At 36.3% G+C, this 23,198-nt stretch overlaps 1 protein-coding gene across 2 annotated transcripts in view; it reads right to left on the bottom strand.

Moving 5' to 3' along the window:
- The window catches only part of ZNF652 (zinc finger protein 652), a 56,905-nt gene that overhangs the window by 21,482 nt on the left and 12,225 nt on the right, over positions 1-23,198 (bottom strand). The window contains exon 1 of one of the 2 annotated variants that reach the window (XM_072938891.1): positions 2,992-3,063. The exons of the other annotated variant lie outside the window; for it this stretch is intronic. The gene's annotated coding sequence lies outside the window, so the exon portion shown is untranslated. Of the gene's footprint in view, positions 1-2,991; positions 3,064-23,198 lie in introns of those variants that run through there. 2 annotated transcript variants of the gene reach the window in all.

A 23,198-nucleotide genomic window follows, 5' to 3' on the forward strand; every position in this document is an offset into this window, starting at 1 on the left:
GTACTGATAGGGCAGAATATACGGTCTGTGTCCACAAGGAGTTTACAGTCTAGTTACACAATATGTGCCGTCCATGAAACACACAAGAACATCATGGTGGCTGGCTTTCTTTTCAACATCAGTCACCACCATCTGTCACAGTGAGAGCTCACAGAATAAAGTTGGTAGTGGGCTAGGCACTGTGGACGAGGAAAATAAAGCAGCTAACTGACGTAACAATAGAAGAGAGAGAAATGTCCCTGGCCTTAAATAATTTATAATCTAGGTATAGATATTATTGTTTTTAGGTTTATTAGAGCAATTCCAAAGTTTCTAAGTATTTTAAAATTCATTCCATGCACAGCTCTATAGATCAACTCAATAACCAGATGACTTTTCATGTGTCAGTTGCACAGAAATCTAAATTCTAAGAAACAGTAACCATAGGGTTGATACGGTTCCAAGAAAAATAAAACCATTCATTAAAAAAAAGATTAGAAGGGTACATAATTTGCTTTGTGACATACCTCACATTGCTGCTTAGCCAACCACCTAACCTCTGAGTCATATGCGTATTACTGCAAGCGCATACCCTGCCTAATTGACAAAAGGAAGGAAACCAGTATTTACTGGATACCTGCTATGTGCATAGGCACTGTTAACATGCTTATTATTTATTATTTCTATCTTAACACCCACCACAAAACCTAGGGGTTGATTTTTAAACTTATTTTTAATTTTTTTTATCAAAGTAATCACTTAAAAAAAAGCACACATACTTTTACAGATCAAATATACTGCAAGGTTTATAACCAAACAGCCATTTTCTGCCTGCTCCATTCATCTGAGTCCCATACCTGAGACCAGTGTTCATTTCAGCTGCTCCACTTCCCTTTCCCCTTGTACTTACATCCATATTTCTAAACAAGGTGATTCTATTTCTATTTCTTGACTTTTTTTTCAATTTTAGACATTACCACTTGTCTCCCACTAAAGTTTTCTTACCTTACTGCTCCCAACTCCCCTTTCATCCTTCCAATATAGTTGTTTCACAAGTTTTTTGGTGAAATCAGTATTTATTGCTTACACTATCATGATTATAATATATAATTCACAACTATTGCTATCATTCCTTTTATTATCTCTCATCCATTTTCTCTCCTTATGGATTTTATCTTAAAAAAATTATTTTAGGAGGGTACAGTTCAGTGGTAGAGTGCATACCTAGCATGCAACCCCCACAACCTCCATTAAATAAATAAACAAATAAATAAATAAACCTAATTACCGCCCCCCCAAATTTTAAAAATAAAAATTTAAAAATTATTTTACTTTCATTTTAGAATTTCAGAAAGGAGTAGTGATAAATGCTACCATGTTTTACTTGACATCTGAATAGATATATTTATACTTTTTGTATTTACAAAAGAGGAAATTATGCCTCTGAGACGTTAAATAATTTGTCTAAGATCACATATCGAAGATTAAATGACAGAAGCAAGGTTTGACCTCAGACCTGCCTGACTCGAAAGCCGAAAGTCTATTTTACTATGATAAATGACATTCTAAGATAATTTAAACTCAATTATTCCTGTAACCACATACCTTTTTGCATCAGTTTCATACCTTGTATTTTAAGTAGGAAAATCATAGTGGCTTTATTTTGTATTGCCCAAACATATGGCCCATGGAAATAAATAACGTAAACTACAAGTACTGTAAATAAACTTACCCACATTAATTATCTCAAATTAAGCAAGGGAGGAAGGACAGTAAAATTCAGTTAACCAGCAAAAACTAGGAGTAAAACAAAAATCACAAAGGCGAAGGAAAATAAATGAAGGGAAATCCTCTGTGGTAGTCATTAATGCATTCTTCCCAAATGCCCCTGGCCCTCTGCCTTCTGGGCACGTGACAGGACTGCACTTTCTGACCCTGTCCCCTCCCCTGTAGTTGGGTGGGGCTGTGTGACTACTTCCAGCCCCTACAGCAGAAGTAGAAGTGACACATGGAAAAGCAATATGAGACCCTCCAGCCCTCTTTTCCTTCCGTGACAGGGACCAGCAATCCTCGGGGTGATGACTGCTCCCACTGCTATCAACCTGGGTGCCTGAGCAACAAAATGACCTATAGGACATGCATAGAGTGTGGATTTTTTTTTTCAATTTTGTTTTTTTATGTAATCTGATGCAGAATGTGTTTTTAAAGCCACTGAGATCTTGCATTGTTTACTACTGCAGCATAACCTGGTCTATGCCAGCTGATACAGGTGGAATCCAGAAGTGTGGTGCTGCCTCTTCAAAAAACCTAACGTATATGGCAAAGGCGCAGGAGCTGGGTGGAAGGAGGCAAGGAAAAAGTTATTGGAGGCTAAAAGGATAGCAACTCATACTGTGCAGTGGTGAAACTATCACCTAATTATCTCAGAAGACAGCTAATATGCCACAAGAACTTACAGCTCTGGTGGGGAAACGGACTATTAAGAGAGTGTGTTGGTTACCGTTGGCTGTATTTGACAAATTATTACACGAGAAGGATGAAATCAGAAAAGAATGGATCAGTTTACAATCAGGAATAAAAGGAGTCCAGAAAGTCAGTGATCCGTACAGTTAGAAAAAGCAAGCATTTAACACAAAAAAGAAGATCTCTGAGCTACAAATGCTGATTAGAATTCAGTCTTGAGGCAAGATCAAGTCAAAGATTTGGTCTTCACAATCACTGATAAAACCTCCGAATTGATCAGAGGTGCTGAATAAAACAGCTTTCCTAAAAAGAGACTAAAGAGAGGTTCTCTCACCAAAGTAGTCTCTTCATCTATTTTGCTACAAAGCATATTTCTCTGACGTCAAATAGTTCAAATATGATTAGTACATATGAAAATGATGTCAGCGTAACACAGAAGTCATGTTGGTTTGTACACCATCTCCCTGTTTGATGTGATCAGGAGAAAGCATCCCCACAGTTAAAGAGAAAGCCTGAGCAATCTATGAGGACATTAAGAACAAAGCTAACCATCCCACTTCTGCATCCTCCTTTAACACAAGCTGTGGCTGGTCCAGCAACTTCTTGAACCACTGCGCTTTCTACTTTAGATCCAGTGAAGCTGAGGGTATGTTTCTCCTCCTGTGTTTCAAAAAGAAAAAAAGTTTTTGATTGCTGAAGCCTACACCATAGCACAGATCAAATTTTTTATTGTAATGAGACTAGTCTCTATTGTAAGTAAATGTCTTCAAGACCCCAAAACCTCAGAGGAGGAAACAACCAACCAAGGGACTGAGTCCGTAAAGCTTCAACTGATTGACACTGAGTGCATGTGCCAGTAGACATGTAATATGCTACTGTTTTATTTTAATTAATTTTGTTCTTATTAGTGCACTGGTTACAGTGTTTCAGTTTTTGAGTGGTCTGCCCAATCCTATTTTTCCCTTAAGTCCTGTTTATTTTGGTGTACAATTCTGTAGAATTCAGGAAAGCATATATGGCATTATAGCAAAAATATCTGTACTCAAAATCAGGTCAAGGAAGAAGTATGGGACCACTAAGGCAGGGACACGCAGCAAATCTATGAAGCATGGTTAGAAGAGAACTGTGAATGCAGCTAGGGCACACGGAACTGACTAGAAACAAAGAAATAAAAAGCCAACCAAGTTTTTGAGAGTTATACAGCCAAAAGAACCACCAGCCTGGGCTTAAGACTTATTAAAATGACCTTTGGGTTCTCAAGCATCTATGGCAGGAAGTGGGCTAAGAAAGCTGTTCATCCTCCTGAAAGGGAATCGTCCTATGGTCCATTTGGAACATAATAGGAAATAACAGGGAAAAAAAGAAAGAAGGAGAAGGAGGAGGTCAAAGAGGATTAGCTACAGAGCAAAAGAAAACAAAAACAAAAACAAAAACAAAAACAAAAATAAAAACAGACAAGTGAACTACTACTAAAGAGCTAAGGACTCAAGTTGGGGTTTCTTCCACATCATTCCCCACCCCTGGAAAGGCCCTCTCAGTGACTGCTCAGAGGAACTGCAGAATTTGCTGCCGTCCACTAAATGCTCCTGTTCTTCCCCCTTTCAAAGGGGAGTATTTATTTTTTACCATTCTGTTGCTAGTCACCATTGTACATTGTATGTGAGCTCAACAAACTATCTGTCAATTTCCTTCATAGTTCTATGATCGAAAAGGGCATCATCTCCTTATGAACAGACCACTAGTCATCACGCCCTCACTCAGAGATCCTGGACTTCAAGCTTGATGCCATGACTGGTGAGGACCTTGGGGTTCCCTTACTGTGGGGAGGAAGTGAGTGTATTTTGCCTGTGAGAGAGAGTAGACTGAGTATCTGATGATCAAAAGGATGGTGCTGTTTATCAATATTTTCAGTGGTCTCCCTGGCACAGGCAGTGCTGTGTTTCCTTACCCTGCGTAGCTACGTGGGACTAAAGGACTAGTTCTGGCCATCATGTTGTGAAATAAGCAATATGAGTCATTTTGGAGCTATTGTATTTAACTGCTAATGAGAGGCCCTCTGGACTTCTTTTCCCTCTGAGCCTGGTGACCAGTAGTGAACAAGAAGTGGCTTTTCCATCAGCCTGGATCATTGAGTGACATGAGTAGGGCTCCCTTGCTGATCTACCATGGCCACATAGGGAGAAAAAAATCTTTCACTATTTCAAGCCACCTGGATTGGCTGCAGCATAACCTAACTAATGCAGTTTTTATGAATATGCACGTGTATACATATTACACACACACACTGTCTCAGTTTTAAGCTAGACAGCAGCAGAGACAGTAGAATTACTAGGCAGAAAGTTAAGAAATCAGAAAGACAAAGGGCTCAATTCACAGGGGAATTCTCTACTTAATAAGTTAGAAAACAAGACTATTATTTCTTTAAAAATTAGAATTAAAGTGCTTTATTCTGTTTTAAATGATGTGCACATATATGGATTCCAATATAAACTCACCACTATTAAAATCAGGAAAGCTCACCAAAACATCAATAAATCACACTGTCACAATAGGAGATGCAGTTTAATTGTTCACTTTGAAACACACATGGGCTTCCTGCCTACATTTTACTTTCTTCATTTAATTTTGGCACCTTTTCCCTTGTCTGAGTTTTCGTGATAATCTTCCTTGAGTCTCTTTCCAGACAACTTAAAATATCTCCTAAGGGTACAATAGAGTAACCTTTACAAAACCAAAACCACGTCAGGGAAATGAGCACCTTCCATGTTCCATTATCCAAGTCTTAATGTGTTTCCTTAGTTCTAATTTACTCATTACAGACCATCTTAACTTAGCTTTTCAGAAGACTCTCTAAGTGAATATACTGAGCTCTAAGAACGTGCAGGTAGACAGAAGCAGCAAATAAAAAATAACCCTCACCAGTCCCAAGGGAACAATCACAAAAAAGAAATAACCCTCACTGATATTTAAAGCTGCTTAAATTCATCTCTTTATGGTATTAAAATAACACAAGTTTCTATAACTCAATAAAAAAATGTTAAAAAAAAAACACAAGTTGATCTGTTCCTAAAGATCACTTTATAAAGTGGGTCATTCCTTAGTGTCTTGCTATGATTAATGTAAACTAAACTTGAGAAAAAATGTGGTGTGTATGTTAGGAAGCATATAAATTGAGAAGCAATCAGTCCTGGTACGCTAAAAGCTTGACCAGCTACTGGGAACAAAGTACAATTTTAAGGAAAAGTTAGAAAATATGACAGCATATATACAGATAGTAAGGTATAGGTTCCAGAATGTGTTTTTTTTCAATGTGGACTACAAAATAAGTGCACACAGTCTTCAAGAGTGTTTATTTAGTTTTAAAAGGAAAACAATTACTTTTGTTCCCTGAAAAGTTTTAACACTCAATTTTGATAAATTCAACAGATTTTTTCCTATTAAAACATGTACCTATGTATCCTTCTTCTATGTTAAAAAGATTCTATTTGGCACCAATCTTTCCAAGTTGAAAAGGGCAACCTTATAAGGCATATCAATCTACTACCTCTGCTTACTCCACCTCCTTCAGGAGCACAGCCCCCAGCCTGTTTCCAAAGCTCAAACTACCCAAGCACTGCCAGACGCTGGTTCTGCTGAATGGAGAAGTTTCCAAAGGGTATAACTACCTATGGGTAACAGGCCAAAACTAAAACCACCCAGAAATGGAAAGAAACAAGGAGGGAAAGATAAAGGCCTATCAGCAAAGTTCTTCCCCCAAAAAGTGATCCACTAGGATGAATGGACAGGATGACACTTGGGTCTGTGATATCAAGAATCTGATACTTTATTCAACGTACGTGGCAGAAAGCTAAGTACTTCCTTCTCATTAGGAAAGTGTGTTAGTGACACATCTGCCAAATAATAACTAATCTCTTTAATCAGTCTTTGGATGGCCAAGTAATTATTTAACAACTACTATATGCTTAATATGAGTTGGGGGAAAAAAAGTAGAAATCTGAAAGTTTGAAAGAGAAATTGCATCCAGGTTGGGAAATCAGGAAAAGTTTTGTGAAGGATAATACATTTCCAGAATACTTAAGGCAGGTTTTGGATTGGCAGAAATGAAGGCAGAAAGTCATTTCTAGTAAAGGAAAATTAGAATGGCATAATAGGGAGGTGTATTCCTGAATAAGAAACAATGTAAGTTGTTTAGTTTTGCTAGAATATAGGGCTATATATAGAATATAGTATATAGAATATAGAATATAGGGAGAGATGGCAAAAGAGGTGAATTACTGCTATATTGTGGCCAACCTTGAAGCCGGGGCTGAAAAGCCTGTAGTTAATATGGGTGACAAGATAAGAGCGTCAAAGGTTTTTAAAGAAGGAACTGATATGATTAGAGTTGTGTTTTAGGAGTCAAATTGTGTGACAGAAAACAACTGTAGACTTATATTTAATCATATCTTTGAAACATAAATATAACATATATATATAAATTTACAATTAAGCAAGATAGAATAAGTTTAAAATAAGCAATGCAATTGAAGTAGAAAAAAGTAGTAGGAAAATAAGATAACATCAGGAATTAGGATAAAAACAAAATGAAAGGACAAACTATTTTATACTAAATCCTATAGTTCTGACTACAATAACATTTTAAATATCCAAGTTATAATTCAAAAACCTTTTTTTAAATAAGAGTGTGTTCCTTGGGGTAGGGGATACAGCTCAGTGGTAGAGCACATGCTTGGTGTGCGCATAAGATCCTGGGTTCAATTGCCAGTGCCTCTCTTAGGGAAAAAAAAATGTGTTCTTTAATAATAACTTAATTTCCCTACCTAGTAATTAAAGTGAATTTAAGACTCATGTCCACACTAAAAGCTTTATTTTTTTCTTAATATAGTAGGTTCTACTTGCCTGAAATAAATGAAATCTCATCATGTCCTTTCTTCTCCTTAAAAATAAGAGTAGTCACTATGGGAAACAGTATGGAGATTCTCCAAAAATTAAAAATAGAATTACCATTTGATCTAGCAGTTCCACTCCTGGGTATTTATCCAAAGAAAATGGAAACACTAATTCAAAAAGATACATGTGCTTCTATGGTTCATTGCAGCAGTATTTACCATAGCCAAGATATGGAAGCAACCTAAGGGCCTATCAATAGATAAATGGATAAAGAAGATCCAGTGTACACACACACTCTCACACACACACACACACACACACACACACACACACACACACACACACACACACACACAGAGGAATATTACTCCACCATGAAAAAGAAAGAGATCTTGCCATTTTTGGGACAACGTGGATTCACCAAGGATATTATATATGCTAAATGAAATAAGTCAGATACAGAAAGACAGATACTGTATGATTTCACTTATACATGGAATCTAAAACACAAAACGAACAAACATAAAAAACAGAAACAGAGTCATAGTTACAGAGAGCAAATAGGTGGTTGCCAGAGGGGAGGAGAATGAAGGGGAGGAAATAGGTTAAGGGAGATTAAGAGGTACAAACTTCCAGTTACAAAATAGAGTCACAGGCATGAAATATACAGTGTGGGGAATACAGTCAATAACTATGTCATATCTTCGTATGGTGACATATCATAACTAGATTTATCATGGTGATCATTTTGAAATGTATAGAAATATCGAATCACTATGCTGTGTACCAGGAACTAACATAGCGTTGCAGGTCTATTATACTCAAAAGCAAATGAACTCATAGAAAAAGAGCTCAGATTTGTAGTTACTAGACGTGGGCAGTGGAGAGAGGAGGAATTAGATTAAATGTGGTCAAAAGGTAAAAACTTCTGGTTATAAGATAAATAAGTACTAGGGATGTAATGTACAATATGATTAATATAATTAACACTTTTGTATGTTTATGTTACATATAAAAGTTAAGAGAAATCTTATGAGTTCTCATCACTATTTCTTTAATTTTGTAACTATATAAGATGACAGTTGTTCACTAAACTTACTGTAATCATTTCATGATATATGTAAGTCAAATCATTATTCTGTACACCTTAAACTTCCACAGCTCTGTATGTTAATCATATCTCAAAGAGTAAAAAACCTTTCAGTATTCAGTTGGCCCTCCCTATCCACCAGTTTTGCATCTGCAGATTCAACCAACTTCAGTTCAAAACTCTATTTTTTTCATTCCAGAAAGTGCCAAAAAGCAAAACTTGAATTTGCTGTACTCAGGCAACTATTTACATAGCATTCACCTTGTATATACCTAATACAAGTAACATAATGATTTTAAAGTATACGTATGGGAGGATGTGCATAGGTTATATGCAAATACTATATCATTTTATATAAGGGAGAATCCTCGGATTTTGGTATCATGGGGGTCCCAGAATCAAACCCCATGGATACTACAGGATGACTTTATGCTGTGGTGTATACTACAGGTCCAAACTGCTATATTAAATTACAATTTTAATAAGTATAGTAAGAATCATTTAGACCCCTCCAATCTTGTTCTTTTATATAAAATAAGCCATTATTATTATGGTAAAGAACGAATGACTAAACAGGCTTAATGATGGGACCAATAAATAGGGTTCATTTTTAACCTAAATTTTGATACTGTCAACCCTTAAATTTTACCAATCTATGCCTCAGTCTGCCAATCAGAAAAGTGGGAGCCAAGAAAACAAACTGCAAAACTGAAAAGCTTGATAAATTCTATTCTCCAATCTATAAAACACATATGGTAGTGATAATAATATGCATTTATATGATGCTTTATAGACTATATAAAGCAAATTTATTATACATTTGTTAAACATGAATTAAGTGCCTACTGTGTGTTAGACATTGTAGAAGCCACAGTTATCAATGTGTTCACAGGATCAGCAACATACTTAAAAATGTCCTTCATTTCCAAAGGTGCTCACAAAATTGACCTCAGATGCACTAGAAAAGCTACCAACGCCAACATGTATAATAAGTCAACTTTGCAACAAAGAAAACTTTAAATGACATACCTCACTGGGCCATGTTTTAGGTAAACATCATAAAGTCTTCTCAGATGCCTCTATTGTATATAGTTGAAAAATATAACTAACTTTAATACAATTTCATCTAACAAAATTTACTATGTCAAGTAATTATTTTTAAGCAGTCCATTTAATCCATTATATGTAAGAAATAAAACTAAGAAATGCCCGTCACCTCCAATTTTTGACAAAGCTTTTGTAAAAATAAAATTTCATTGTAGCATTTTACATATGCATTTAAATAAGATGCCATTGTGTTTCCTCAATAATTACCTTCAAGCAGCAACAGTTTCCACATTTCCATATAAGACAATAAAAACTAATGTGCGTTATTCATCACACAGTCAGCTTAAGCAACCTGAACTTTCACCAATAACCCCCTAGGGCCAAAGAAGAAATCAAACACTAAGTAGGCTATGCTGCAGGACCTGGGTGATCACATTGTATTTTCAAGACATCTTTCCATTATTTCAATTCAATTCACAAAGATCACCTACAGACAGGAAAATATATAATTTAAACAAAGAAGTCATTTTAAAAAGAAGCGTAAGAGTCTTGTATTACTGTTATCTTTTCCATTAAACTCCGACAAAGTCCTGGATATATGAACACTTACATAAAACTCAGTGCCCTTAACATTTGACTGTCCTTTATGACTGGATTACTGCATCCTCTTGATTCTTATTTTGTAGTTGGCTTTATACCTTTGATAACTATGTAAGTTTATAAAGCTAAAGCTCTAAAAAAAAAAGCTAAAGCTTTAAACTGTTCTTGGAAACAGTGAACAGTACATATAAGTAAATTTTAAAAATATGTGCAGTATATTGTGTATATGTATTTACATGCAATATATTGTATATGTGCAGTCAAATTGTAAAAATTCTACCTAATAAAATGGAAAAATGAAAAAAATGAGGTACAACTGTGTTAACTATAAAAAGATATTTAAATATATTATTAAATAATATATACTATGTTATACATTATTAAACCCAAATATAAATTAAATAAAAGGTACGGGACAGTATAAAAAAATTCAGTGCCCTTAAAAACAATCATAAGAGCATATGGACAAGATAATCTCAGACAGCCTTTTCCAGCTTTGACCAAAGGTTGTTTTCTGGTATGCAATTATCTAAGGCACTAGTCCATTTTCAAAATGGCTGTCATTGTGAGTACCTTGATCATTATTAGGTGATATCCTGCCTATTAGCTTTACTAAGAAAAATTAGAGACTTAAAAGGCCTTGTGAATCTTTTTCTTAAACTCCTAAAGGTAACACCTTAAATTAGAACTGAGATACACTTAGCAGGTATAGATGTTCACATCGTGACTACCTATAATGTTAGCCGTTATTAGAGGCCTATATACATGTCAATTTGACTAGATCATTGTGAATCTGAATTAAAAACTCATTTAGAAAATGAAAATAACTGAGAAACGCCCTCATTATATTCCTATATTTTACAAAAATAAAAATTGCAAGTATTTTAGCTGTGTGAACATCAGGAAATGTTGGAATTTAATTTATATATTTGACCTACCAAGAGACAAAGGACTGTTACTCTTTTCTCACTAAATAATTCTGACGCTTCAAAACTTAAAACTTAGAGAAAAAGTTTAACTGAGCTGGTCTTAAACCAAGTATAAACAAATAATCTAAAACAAAAATATTTGAAACCAGATGGGAAGGTTTACCCAAACCATGACATACCCAAACATGTCCAATGGAAAAAGACAAACTGCTAACATACAACCTGTCTTTTCGTTCCCCTAAGTCTGTATGTTCCTCTCCTTAGCAGTAACTGTAACTCTTAAATTTTTAAGAATCTTTGGAAAACTACAAATCCTCTCTCCCCCAAAAATGAACACACAAAATTTTACATGCAATTTCAAGGAGTCTGCCCATTTCTGGAAACCCATCCATGCATCCCACAGGGACCCCAAAGCCCCAGTCTAAGAACTCCTGCCATGTAGCAGATTTTACTTTTCTGTATTCGTAATATACACTTAGGTTAGGTTTGTAAATTAAAATTTTCTCTACCTCCTTTGCTCTTCTTCCTACCCCTTTTCCTCCCAATCCCTCTAACATATCTATGGTCATGAATGAATTCACAGTTGAATGAAAAAACAGTGTTGAGTAACATCATTAAATGTAGAATAAAAGATCCAAGTGGGAACCCCAATATGCTACTTAACCAGATGTTTGACCTCGGACAAGTCAATTAATCTCATTTGATCTCAATGTGTTTCCCTGTAAAACCAGAATAACAGTACCCTCGGCTATTTAATCTGATAACAGAGGGAAAGTTCCCAGCACACAGAGGGTTTTCAGTGCTGGCTCCTTTCTTCTTCCTATTTGAGAGGATCATCCCTAAAGAATTTACAGATTACGGATAGCAGAGCAGAGACTTATGTAATTTTAGAGTTTGTTGCATGTATTTTTTCTAGTGAATATGATGTAGTGAAGATGAAACAAAGGAAAAGATGGGGAAGGGAAAGTTTTTTGGGTTTTTTTTTGATTACCAAAATAAAATCCACTTTATTCCTTCCCTCAAAAATAAGTTCTTCAAAAGATTACACATTGCACTTGAGGTGCTTATACTTAGACTGATAGAGCCATTTTGGTGACTACATCCTTCTCATAAGCTGTGTTAATATCAGGGTTTCAGCAATGGTGACCATGGACCTAGATGGACAACATTATGTGTTACTAGTTGCTGTATCACCATGGGGAAAGTTTAAAAAATGAAACAGGCTACAAGCTACTAAAGTAAGAATATAAATTGAACTTTATCAAAATAAAAAACTTGTGTGTGTCAAAGAACACTATCTGGAAAGTAAAGAGATAACCCACAGAATGGGGAAAAAATATTTGCAAATCAGAGCTCCAAAAAAGGTCTAGTATTCAGAATATATAAAGAACTCTTACAACTCAACAATAAAAAGACAACCTAATTTTTAAATGGGCAAAGCACTTGAATAAACATTTCTCCAAAGAAGATACACAAATGGCCAATATGTACAGAAAAGGATGCTCAATATCTTTAGCCATTTGAAAAAAGCAAATCAAAACCACAGTAAGGTACCACTTCACACCTACAGGATGGTTATAATAAAAACTGGAAAGAAGCAAGTGTTTGCCAGGATGTGGAGAAATTGGAAGCTTCATACATTATTGATGGGAATATAAACTGCCATTTTTGAAAATGCTTCCTCAAAACGTCAAACAGAGTTACCATATGACCCAGCGTTCCACTCCCAGGTATGTACTCAAGAGAACTGAAAATATATGGTCATACAAAAACCTGTACATAACTGTTCATAGCAGCATTGTTCAGAACAGCCAAAAAGGGGAAGCAATCCAAATATACATCAACTGGTAATGAACGTATACATAAAATGCACATCCACACAACAGAACACTATCAGGTCATAAAAAGGAATGAAGTACTGATGCGTTGTACAATATGGATGAATCCTGAAAACATTATGCTAAGTGAAAGAAGCCAGACTCAAAAGTCTATACACTGTATGATTCCTTTTATATGAAAAGGTCACAATAAGCAAATCCCTGGAGACAAAATAAATTAGTGGTTCAGAGGATCTAGGATTAGGGAAGAGCAGGGAGTGACTGCTAACAGGTTCCATGTTTCTTTTTGGGCTGCTGAAAATGTTTTGGAAACATACTAGTGACGGTTGCACAACCTTCCGAACATACTAAAAAACACTGAGTTGTACACTTTAAAATGGTGAATTATATGGTAGATGACCAGTATAAATAAATAAATATGTAAATAAATTAAATGAGATAGGCTACCTGGACACTAGTAGTCCAAAGACAATATGAAATAAAAGATTATCTGAAAATCAGGTACTTTATATTAAAATGACACTACTGATTTACTGGTTAGGTCGTAAGTGATGAACTGGGCTCTAACAGCAGTGATGCAGTGAGACTGACTGGAAATTTTACAACCATCCACAGTGCTGAGAGTCAGTGGATCTAGGCCGGCTCTATCTGGGGCTCTTCCATACTGCTTAGCAAGTTATTTTACCTTTTAAACTCCCAGTTTTCTTTACTGTACAATTAGGGGATTCCCTTCCACCACGGACATTTACTGTTTGTGCTGATTATTTATTTTCATTCTCTTGCCTAGTTCATCTAGTTACCTCCTGTCACACAGTATTTCCAGCCTTTTCAACATTAAGGGCTATTGTACACTCCCCTCTCCCCACGCCCCTGCCATGTTCCCATGGAGGACTGTTTTTAAAAGTTGTGTAAGAATTTACATTTAGGTCATTTTTTTTTATTCTTTACTAGCCAAATACAAAGAAGCGGCCTATCATAACTTTTTGGTTAGAATGTCTAGCTTTTACCAGAATTCCTATTTGACTTTCTGAACACTAAAATGAGCTTGTTAATCTCAGGTCGGGGACACCTGGGTTAAGGGAATGTATCACCTACAATCTCCAAATGAGTATGGACACTAAATGGGACTGAGCCCATAGCCTAAACTCTAGTATCAGTAACTTTTTCCAAAAACAACACTGGGTCCACAAGACTTTCTCAGAGAGACATGACCACACTTAACACGATTCCTTGGATGATTCTACTCATTCCTCTGCCTCAGTCATAAGGCACTTAATAAGCTGAACTGGATGTAGAAGAAATCTATGAAGCCTCAGATACCTGCCATATCCACTGCTATCTCCCTTTTTTTTTTAATGGTCCTTTAAAAAAAATAAGTTGTAGGTTCAGTGAAACAAAACCAGGCAGCAATGCCACAACTGTGTCAAAATTAAAGGCAAAAGTACCCAACTACTCTGTAGGTGGTGGAGAGAACTCTACCCAACAGGGGCGTTCTATGCTGGATGTTGGCAAACTGAGCCAATGGCTCCTCCCTCTCTCGGGATGTACAGCTGAACATAAAGAACAGTTTGATACCAGGGTCCAGGCTGTAACCCTAACCACACTGAGTTAAGGCTAACTCATCTATCACAGTCTTGGAAGTGATGGGACTCTGTTTACTAAAACTGCTGCTACTCAAACATGTGGTTTATTTATGAATGTCCAGGTCTTTCTTCTCCAAAGGGAGAAACAGCTTTTTTTTTTTCCCTGATTATAAAGGCGAAGTTCATAGGTCAAAAAAGTTTACACACTAAGTGTTTCCTGTCCAATTCCTGCACTCTACTCTTCATTAACAAGCTCTGACACTATCTAACATAAGGAGAAGATATTTATTTATTCCCTCAAATAATGATTGTATTGGCCCCAATCTTCACAAGCTTCAAACCTGTTTGGGGAGCAAGAATTATACACAAAAAATAAGCTACCATTTGCAAATGAAACAAATGTTATTTTTTAAAGGTGCCATGTGATTATTTAAAGAGCAAGAAAGATGTAGAAGGGACAGGCTATGGAAGGCCCTGTGAAGAGCATGAGAGCTGAGCCAGGTCCTGAAGGATGGAGGGGTCTGAAAAAGCAGAGAGGAACTGAGAAGACAGGCTGAGGAGAGGGCTACGTGAGTAGGGCTGTCACTGTGAATAAGCAGAGCGTACTTAGAGGTAAAGACACGGGTGCAGCCAGAGGGATCTTCCCGGGGGGTTAGTCGGTGGTAAGGTTATAAATGGAGAGTAGGGACAGAAAATGGAGGGGTTTGATTGGAGAGCGAGAGAGATGGGCATCACTAACAGTGGCAGAGAGAGCCAAAAAGTGAAATCAACAGATTTTCCTCTTCACATGTGAAGGATAAAGAAAAAAAAAGTATCAAGGATGATTCAGACAATCTGAATTTCCATTCCTGTATCTAACAGGAGAACATACGTGGAAAAGCACATATTTTTATTACTGTTAACACAATCAGATTCAGAGACCTTATCTAGTTCTATCTTTTGCACAGTGAATAGGTAAGGTTTTTTTTTTTTTGCTAAATATTCCTAAAATTCCTTTACAACGACAAGCACTGCCAAAAAATTAAGTCCAAACCTCCTTCAAGATTAGACCCCTCACGTTACCTTTCTAACCTCATTTTCCTCCACATCCTTCCACAAACCCTATTAGGGTCTGTCTACTCAGTGTCCCCTGAGCAAGCCATGTAACTCTCATGCCAGTCACTTGTGTATCCTGCCCCGTCAGCCGAGAATGCTTTCATCTCTCTCCCTATCAACTGAATCACACGAATCTCTATATTCAGTTCAAACACCACTTACACTTCCTGAAATTCCCCAGCTCCATCATTTTTCCTGTGTGTATTTCAACTATACTTCTCCTGGTTTTATTATATTTATTTCATCCTATACTGTATAAAAATTATCTATATGTCCACATATCCATTGCAAGTGATTGGTTTAGAGGTGGGCCCATGATTAAGTTTTGGACAGTGAGACTTAAGTGGAAGTCAGCTGGAAGGCTTCTGAGAAAGATTCCAAATCTCTTAAAAAGCATAAGAAAGCACTAACCACCACCTTCTGCTGGATGTTGTCTTGTCTGGATATGATGCTTGGAACCGTGGTACCCATCTTGCATCCATGATGAGAGTTGGCTAAAGGACAAAGTAGACACATCCAAGTGGCAGAGCAGAAAGGTGGAAAAAATGTGGGTATTTGATGATGTCACTAAACAACAGATTTAAACCAATCCTAGACTGAGACATCTTGTTACTTGTTCTGATAAATTTTCCTTATTTTCAAATTATTTTGAATTGGATTTTCTATCATTTGAAGCCTAAGACATCCTAATTTCTACAGTCATGTTTGAAATACGTATTAGACATCTAAGCAGAGATGTCAAGTAGTCAGCTGGACAGAAGAGTGTGACAATCAGGGAGAAGTCAGGACTGGAGCTATATATTTGGGAGACAGTAGCACACGGAAAGAATTCAAATTTGAGGGCTAGGAAGACAGTATAGAGAAAAGAAAGCTTTAGGGCACCCAAAGGGCAGAAGAGAAAAGGCCAACAAAGAAGAGAGAAGAAATTAACACTGATATAAGACAAAAACACTCACCTGCAATGCACAGAAGCCAAGAGATTTAAAAAAATACTTTTTTCAAGAAAGAAGAACTGGTCAACTATATCAAATGCTACTGTAACACTGAGTAAGACACAGAAGAGTGACTACTAAATTTAATGGCCAAATAATTCCTCAACATGAAGGCCCTCTTGTCCTTCCAGAGCCTCCTTCTCCCTGGAAAATCAGCCGTCCTGAGTTAATTAGTATAATGGTTAAGGGCTCAGACTTGGGCCGACTTCCAGAGCTACCACTCATTAGCTGTGGAGTCTACTCAACCCACTGGCCTCTCCTGTGAGAGGAAGCTAGAATGGGACTCCAAATGGAGAACAAGTCTGAGTTCACTTTTTAAAGACGAGACAGACCTGAGTGTGTTTAAATGCTGGTGGGAAGGAACACCTTTTACCAAACACACACACACACACACACACACACACACACAAAACAAACTCCATTACAAGAAAACACTTTGGAATTCATTATAGTAGAAGGTTAGTCCACTAAGCTTTAAAAAATTACATATAGAAGAAAAAGTATGATAAATACACAATCTTAAGCTCTACCTCATTGCAGAATATATCAAACAAAAGAAAAAAATATATATATATTACAATAAGTAGTCATTGTAAAAAGCCAATGAAAAGTGCCTAATTTTCTCTTGGTTACACTATGAAGATGATTCCAATACTAACAAAGTACTAAACCAAAAAATTTCAGTTTTTTTAAAAGCTAAGGAAATCTATAACATAGCTACCTAAAATCATTTGGAATACCCTCTTAAAACACTTTCAGTCTTTAATATAGTCTCAAGTGTTTAGTATATTCTGAAGTATTTTCCCCCTTTGGTTTTGCTGAAGAAATATGCTAACTGGACATAAGCTTTCTATAGACTTATGTACAACACCCACATGAGAACATGCTAACACATTTTAATGTTCACTTCAGGAAATTCTAAAATTTAAAACCACTCCAAATTAAAATATGACCACTTCAAAGAAAAGGGGATAATTTCAAAGTTAAGACCAAAACAGCTTTTGATACAAACCACTGCATGTTGCAGAAACAGTAACCTAGTTTCATTTTGAGTATAGTGTTTGTTGCCCTCAAGGGATCTGCAACTTTCGAGCAAGATTTTTTCATTAAATGCCAGATAACAGGTAAAACAGAGGAGAAAAAAAAAATCAATACATCTCAACTCTTCAGTTTAAGGGCGGAAAAGCACGGTCCTTAAGAACACATGCAAACACGTATCCATGTATGATATTGACAAGCTTCTGTTAGTTATTGGTGACATAACACTACAATTTTAACTCAAGACTCAACTGCAGTACATGTGGCAATTTAACAACCTGCTTGTGAGGAGCAAAAATCCCTCAGCATCAAGCAAAATTATTCTTGGCTATCTGCTCTGTGGCCCAATAATTGGTCAGTAACAACCCGAGCAGAGAAAGCTGAATTCTTAACTACCAGTTCCCAAAATGTGGTTCTCTATATTGAACTGTGAATGACTGTGCATATTTCAATGAGACAAAAATCCCAAACATCCACATTTCTGAGTGGACAACCTGTTTGTTCCAAGACACTCTCTCCCCATAAGCCCAAGAGAAGTTACTTTAAGGGTATAAAATAAATTAATTAGTAACAATACACACTTTAGACATTTATATTTTAACTGCACTGGAATGTCTAAAAAAATGAGTCTATGAGTCCAAGAGGAAGTGAACAGACTCCAGGCTTGCAGACAAATGAGTGAGTAGGTGGAGGAAACATTTATGCGGGGAGGATGATTTTTACACTATGCTTTCCTTAATCTAAAGAAAACCACAGCTCTTCACAATATATGCTATAAATAGATGTAATCGGTCAAAAACTTGAATAAATATTTGCCTGCCTGCTTGTTTTGTTTTTAAATAACTTTTGTCATAAACCAAATCCAGTGAGTGAGCAAGACAATCGAGACAACATGACCAAGCAGGTTGCCCAGTCAAAGGCCTGGGGACATATGATGAAGACTAATTCCCCTTCATCTGTTTATACTGAAGAAAAGATTTTAATTAGCAGTGTGGGGTTTTACTGTAATAGCTTTAAATATACTTCCCTTACCGAAATCACAGTTTTCACACTGGCTCACATCAATGCAAAATTTCTATCACCTACTTTTGGCAATATCCTTAAGAAATGTGACTAGAGCAACCAAAGATAGTTTTGATCACAGAAACATTGTTCAAGTAATTGCTCCCTCCTTCCCAGCTTCTCCCCACTAAAACCCCACATTTACCTAAGAGTTACAAAGTTCCTGTCAAATAAGTGTTAATCTCTTTTATAAGAAGAGGAAACTAAGGCCTGCTGGCTAAAAGGACAATGAGAGGGGATTCCGAGGGAGGAAGAAATAGTTGAGTATATAACTGCTATACTCTTTTAACCCTTCAAATAAAATCCAGCCAGAAGATAAAAGACTTCTTTTTGGGACTGAAGATGAGGATTGCTGGTAAAGAGGTAATTCTAGAGCTTCTAGTATTTTTACAACAAAAATGTACTATCTCTGTAATAAACAAAGAAACTAATCCTAAACTTAAAAACTAAATGAATTCATCAAATCTATTCAGATTCAATACGTAAGATCTTCTAGATGCAAGTGTTGCTGAAAGACAGTTGGAAAAAAGTGCAAACATAATTTAACTAAGCATAAAAAACACTTAAATCTACACCAAGCCTCAAAATATCAGCAGATTTTTAGTAACATTCAACAAATTGAGCACCTACCATGGGTGAGGTGCCACAGACATAACTATGAGCATGACAGATACGCTCCCTGGTCTCAGAAAACTCACAATATTGCCAAATAAATAGGGTGACTGTATATCCTACTTTGCTGGGCAAGGTCCTGGTTTATACCTATTTCTCCCAGAGTAATTATTAATAATGCCCCTCTCACATATCTCCCATCCTGGACAATAAATCATATGGTTACCCATTTATGCAAAACCAAACATACTACTGTACATACATGCCAATAGGTTTGTAAACTATGTATCATTTCCAGGTTTTATCTTTTTAAATTCATTGTATTCATTTTTATTATACATTAAATTTTCTTAAATTATAAAAAGTAACTTATTTTGAGGGGGAGACTATAGCTCAAGTGGTACAGCGCATGCTTAGCATGTACGAGGCCCTGGATTCAATCCTCGGTACCTCCTCTAAAAATAAAGAAAGAAATAAACATAATTACCTCCCTCTCCCCCAAGAAAAAAACTAAAAACAAACAAACAAAAACCTTATTTTAGACCTTCATCTCATTCTGATATATACCTGTCATACAATAAAACCAAAGATCTGCTTTAATCAAATAAGGAAAAATCAAAATCTGATTTTATTATATCAAAATGTATACAAAGTAAATAAATCAAATAAATAAAAAATAAAAACTTTAAAGACTATAAGCCCCCTGAGAACAGGTAGTTCTTTCTAAAATACTGCTTGACAACATTCCAGCCTGTGTCTAGCTCAGTACTGAGAACATATTATGGTCCAGATCATTTCCCACTAAAAGGAAACAGGACAGGAAACACATAAGTCTGGAACATTTTATCATAATGGAAAGCAAGGAAGCTCTCAAAGACCACCAAGGTTGTGTCAAAAAGACTCAGAAGCCAGGCTGATAAGCTCCTAATGGATAAAAATAGGACAACTGAGTATCAACAAGGATTAATAACAGTAGTGGGTTGAAACACACCAAATAAGCTTAAACACAATGGTCACCTTTAGAGGATACTAAGAGAACCAACTCATTCTTTTAAAACTGCAAAGTAAAGGGCAAGAATCAAGCATTTAGTCTGCCATTCCTATCAGATATGTACCTTAAGGAAAATAAAACTGTTCTTCCCATCAGTGATCGATAACAGTACCAAAAAAGAAACAACCAGCGCTATATGTCTCCTGGTAGAATTACAGACCACCACCAATTAGTCTGGCCCCACACATATGAGGAAAAGTGAATCTTAATCTGATCAAGCCTGCAGATCTAAAAGCCAATTTACAGGAAATAAAAGAGACCGAGGAACATGTTAAATGATACCACGTGCATACAATCAGCACGATCCTGACTACTGAAAACTATACAACCAATGATATGGGTTCTTCAACAAAAACGACAAGGAAAAAGAAAGACAGGAATCGGGCGGGGGGGGGGCAGGGGGAGGAGAGAGAGAGAGAAAAAAAAAAAAGAAAGCAAGGAGGACCTATAGATTTAGAGACTTAACAGACATATTTACCAATCACGCTTCTTTGGACCTTAATTCAACATTCCAGCCTGTGTCTAAATGTTGGAAAAACAAACTGAAAAACAATTATGAGCCAACTGGGAAGTATAAACACTAACTGAATACTTAATGATGTTCAGAAGTTTTTTTAGTGTAAAAATGGTATTTAGTTGTCATTTTTGAAAAAGAATTCCCATAAATAATATGATATGATGTCTAGTATTGCTTCAAAGTAACTGAAGGGAGAGGGGTATAGTGAGGGCAGATACAAGATTAGCCATGTGTTAATAATTGTTAAAGCTGGGAGATGGGCATATTATACTGTTTTTCTTTTTTATATTTGAGAATCCTATAATATCAAAGATTGTTTTCAAAAGCAGTATTACTTCCTTTGAAAGACTAAAAATAATAACATAATTTAGAAACATATAGGTCACTATAACTTGCCAACAATGAAGAAAAAAGTATTTTCTATTAACTATAATTGATTCTACATTAACCTTTTGATATGACTAGGAATTACAAAAGAAGTAAAATATAGTTTGAAAATCCCTCCATACGTATTATGACTACATTTAAAGCATGCGTTTTGGGCTTGTATTGTCCATTTTATGAGGGGGAGGTAATCAGGTTTCTTCATCGATTTCTGCTTGGAGGAGGTACTGGGATGGAACCTCTGACCTGCTGGGTGCTGAGCATGCGCTTACCACTTGAGACATACCCTTCCCCTATGACTACATTTAATTTTCTCTTTTCACAACTTGAATTTCATACCTCTAAAAACTATAATGTAAGCAATATGATATATTTCTGGTTTAATAAAACTTTAATCCCAAAATATGCCAACACACAATGATCAAAAGTATAAAAGAAAAGTTAAACTTGTTAGCAGTAAAACAACTTGCCTGGTGAGATCATCAGTCGAGATAAGAATCCAGCCTTCTAGATAGTATCCACTACTGTATCCCAGATACTCATTAAGCTTCTAATTTTTCAATGACAGGACAAAAAACTGAACCAAAAACTTTTGTCTTCATGTGGAACTTACCATGTAGATCGGGTAGGGTTTTAGATCTGATTGCTCTTAAGTACGCAGCCATTGTTTTAGTAAGAACTGGAATTAAGGCTGCTTTATATGTGTTCTCCAGCTGACTCACTACACAGTATACTCTGCTACCTTCATATATACAGGTCCAACCAAGAAACCATTATCCAAACAAAGTACATGCATGTTTACAGGAGAGAGGCTTAAGGGTGAGCGGAAGACCATTTCAGATGGTTTTCTAAGCTGGCTGTACTATGAGGTAACCAGGATTCTCTTCTTACTCTGTCAGTGCTGTGGCGCTGTGTTACCTTAAGCACAATGGGCTGAAGCATTTCGTTGTATCAAAATCAGATGTAAGCACAGACCATGGTAACGGTTCTTACCATTAAAAGAAAAATTACCTTCTTCTTCCCTGGTTTGCTCCCTTCATCCTGAGTTAGCAAATATCATGTATTCTTAGTTCTAAACTGCACATTTCATTGTTTCTAAAACAAGAATGCTACATACTTCTCCTCAGCTCTAGGATGCTACTGATTTAAGTTCTTATTTTATGGTCAAGTTTATGGAAGATCCAAATGAAGTAGCTACAGTCTCTGACCTCATGTTCCCAACCACATGTTCATGTTTGGCTGTTCCCTCTGCCTTACCCCAATGTCTAATGAACCAACAAGTCCTATTTTTAAAAACTGTCCTTTCTGCTCTAACTGCTTACATAACCTCCCAGTTTAGGCCCTAATCACCTCATACACAGATTACAGCAGTCATTCTGCCTCCATCTTTCAAATCACTTTACACAGAGATCATCTAAAATACATTTTTTTCTAAAGAATTTGGATCGTGTAACTCCCTAGCTACAAAACTTTTATTGGTTTCTTGAGCCCTGGAATAAAGTTTAACTTCTTAGCAAAGTATTCAAAAGCCCTCCACCATCTGAACCCAACTGACTTTTTCAGTCTTGGCTCCCAAAGTCCTCCTCTCCCACCTAACATCCTCATGCTATTTCTCAAATGCATCTTGATTTTTTCCACCCTTAAACATTTGATTATGTCATTCTTTCCTTTTACCTACTCATTGTCCCCTCTACCACGCACCCCAATATGACTATAAGATCCTAGCCATATTTCAAGACCTAGCTTAAGTACCTTCTTCATGAAGCTTTTCTTGACCACCATTTTTGTTTCCTAGAATGCTTAGGAGGACTTTTTTGTTCTTTTAAAAAAAGTGTAAGCTAATGGGGGGAATACTCAGAAGTTCCATTTAAGCTGGGAGGAAAGTGACTTTAAAAGTCCATATGTATATGATGTTGCAAATTTCTTCCTTCTCTTCCATAAACTAAACTATTTCAAGAAATGATTCAAACTAATATAGTGAGTTTGGATGCCATGGGTTGCCTCGGGAGGGATTCTTTGTATTAGTAA

This window comes from Vicugna pacos, chromosome 16 (genome assembly GCF_048564905.1).
Source record: "Vicugna pacos chromosome 16, VicPac4, whole genome shotgun sequence".
Classification (NCBI taxonomy): Eukaryota; Metazoa; Chordata; class Mammalia; order Artiodactyla; family Camelidae; genus Vicugna; species Vicugna pacos.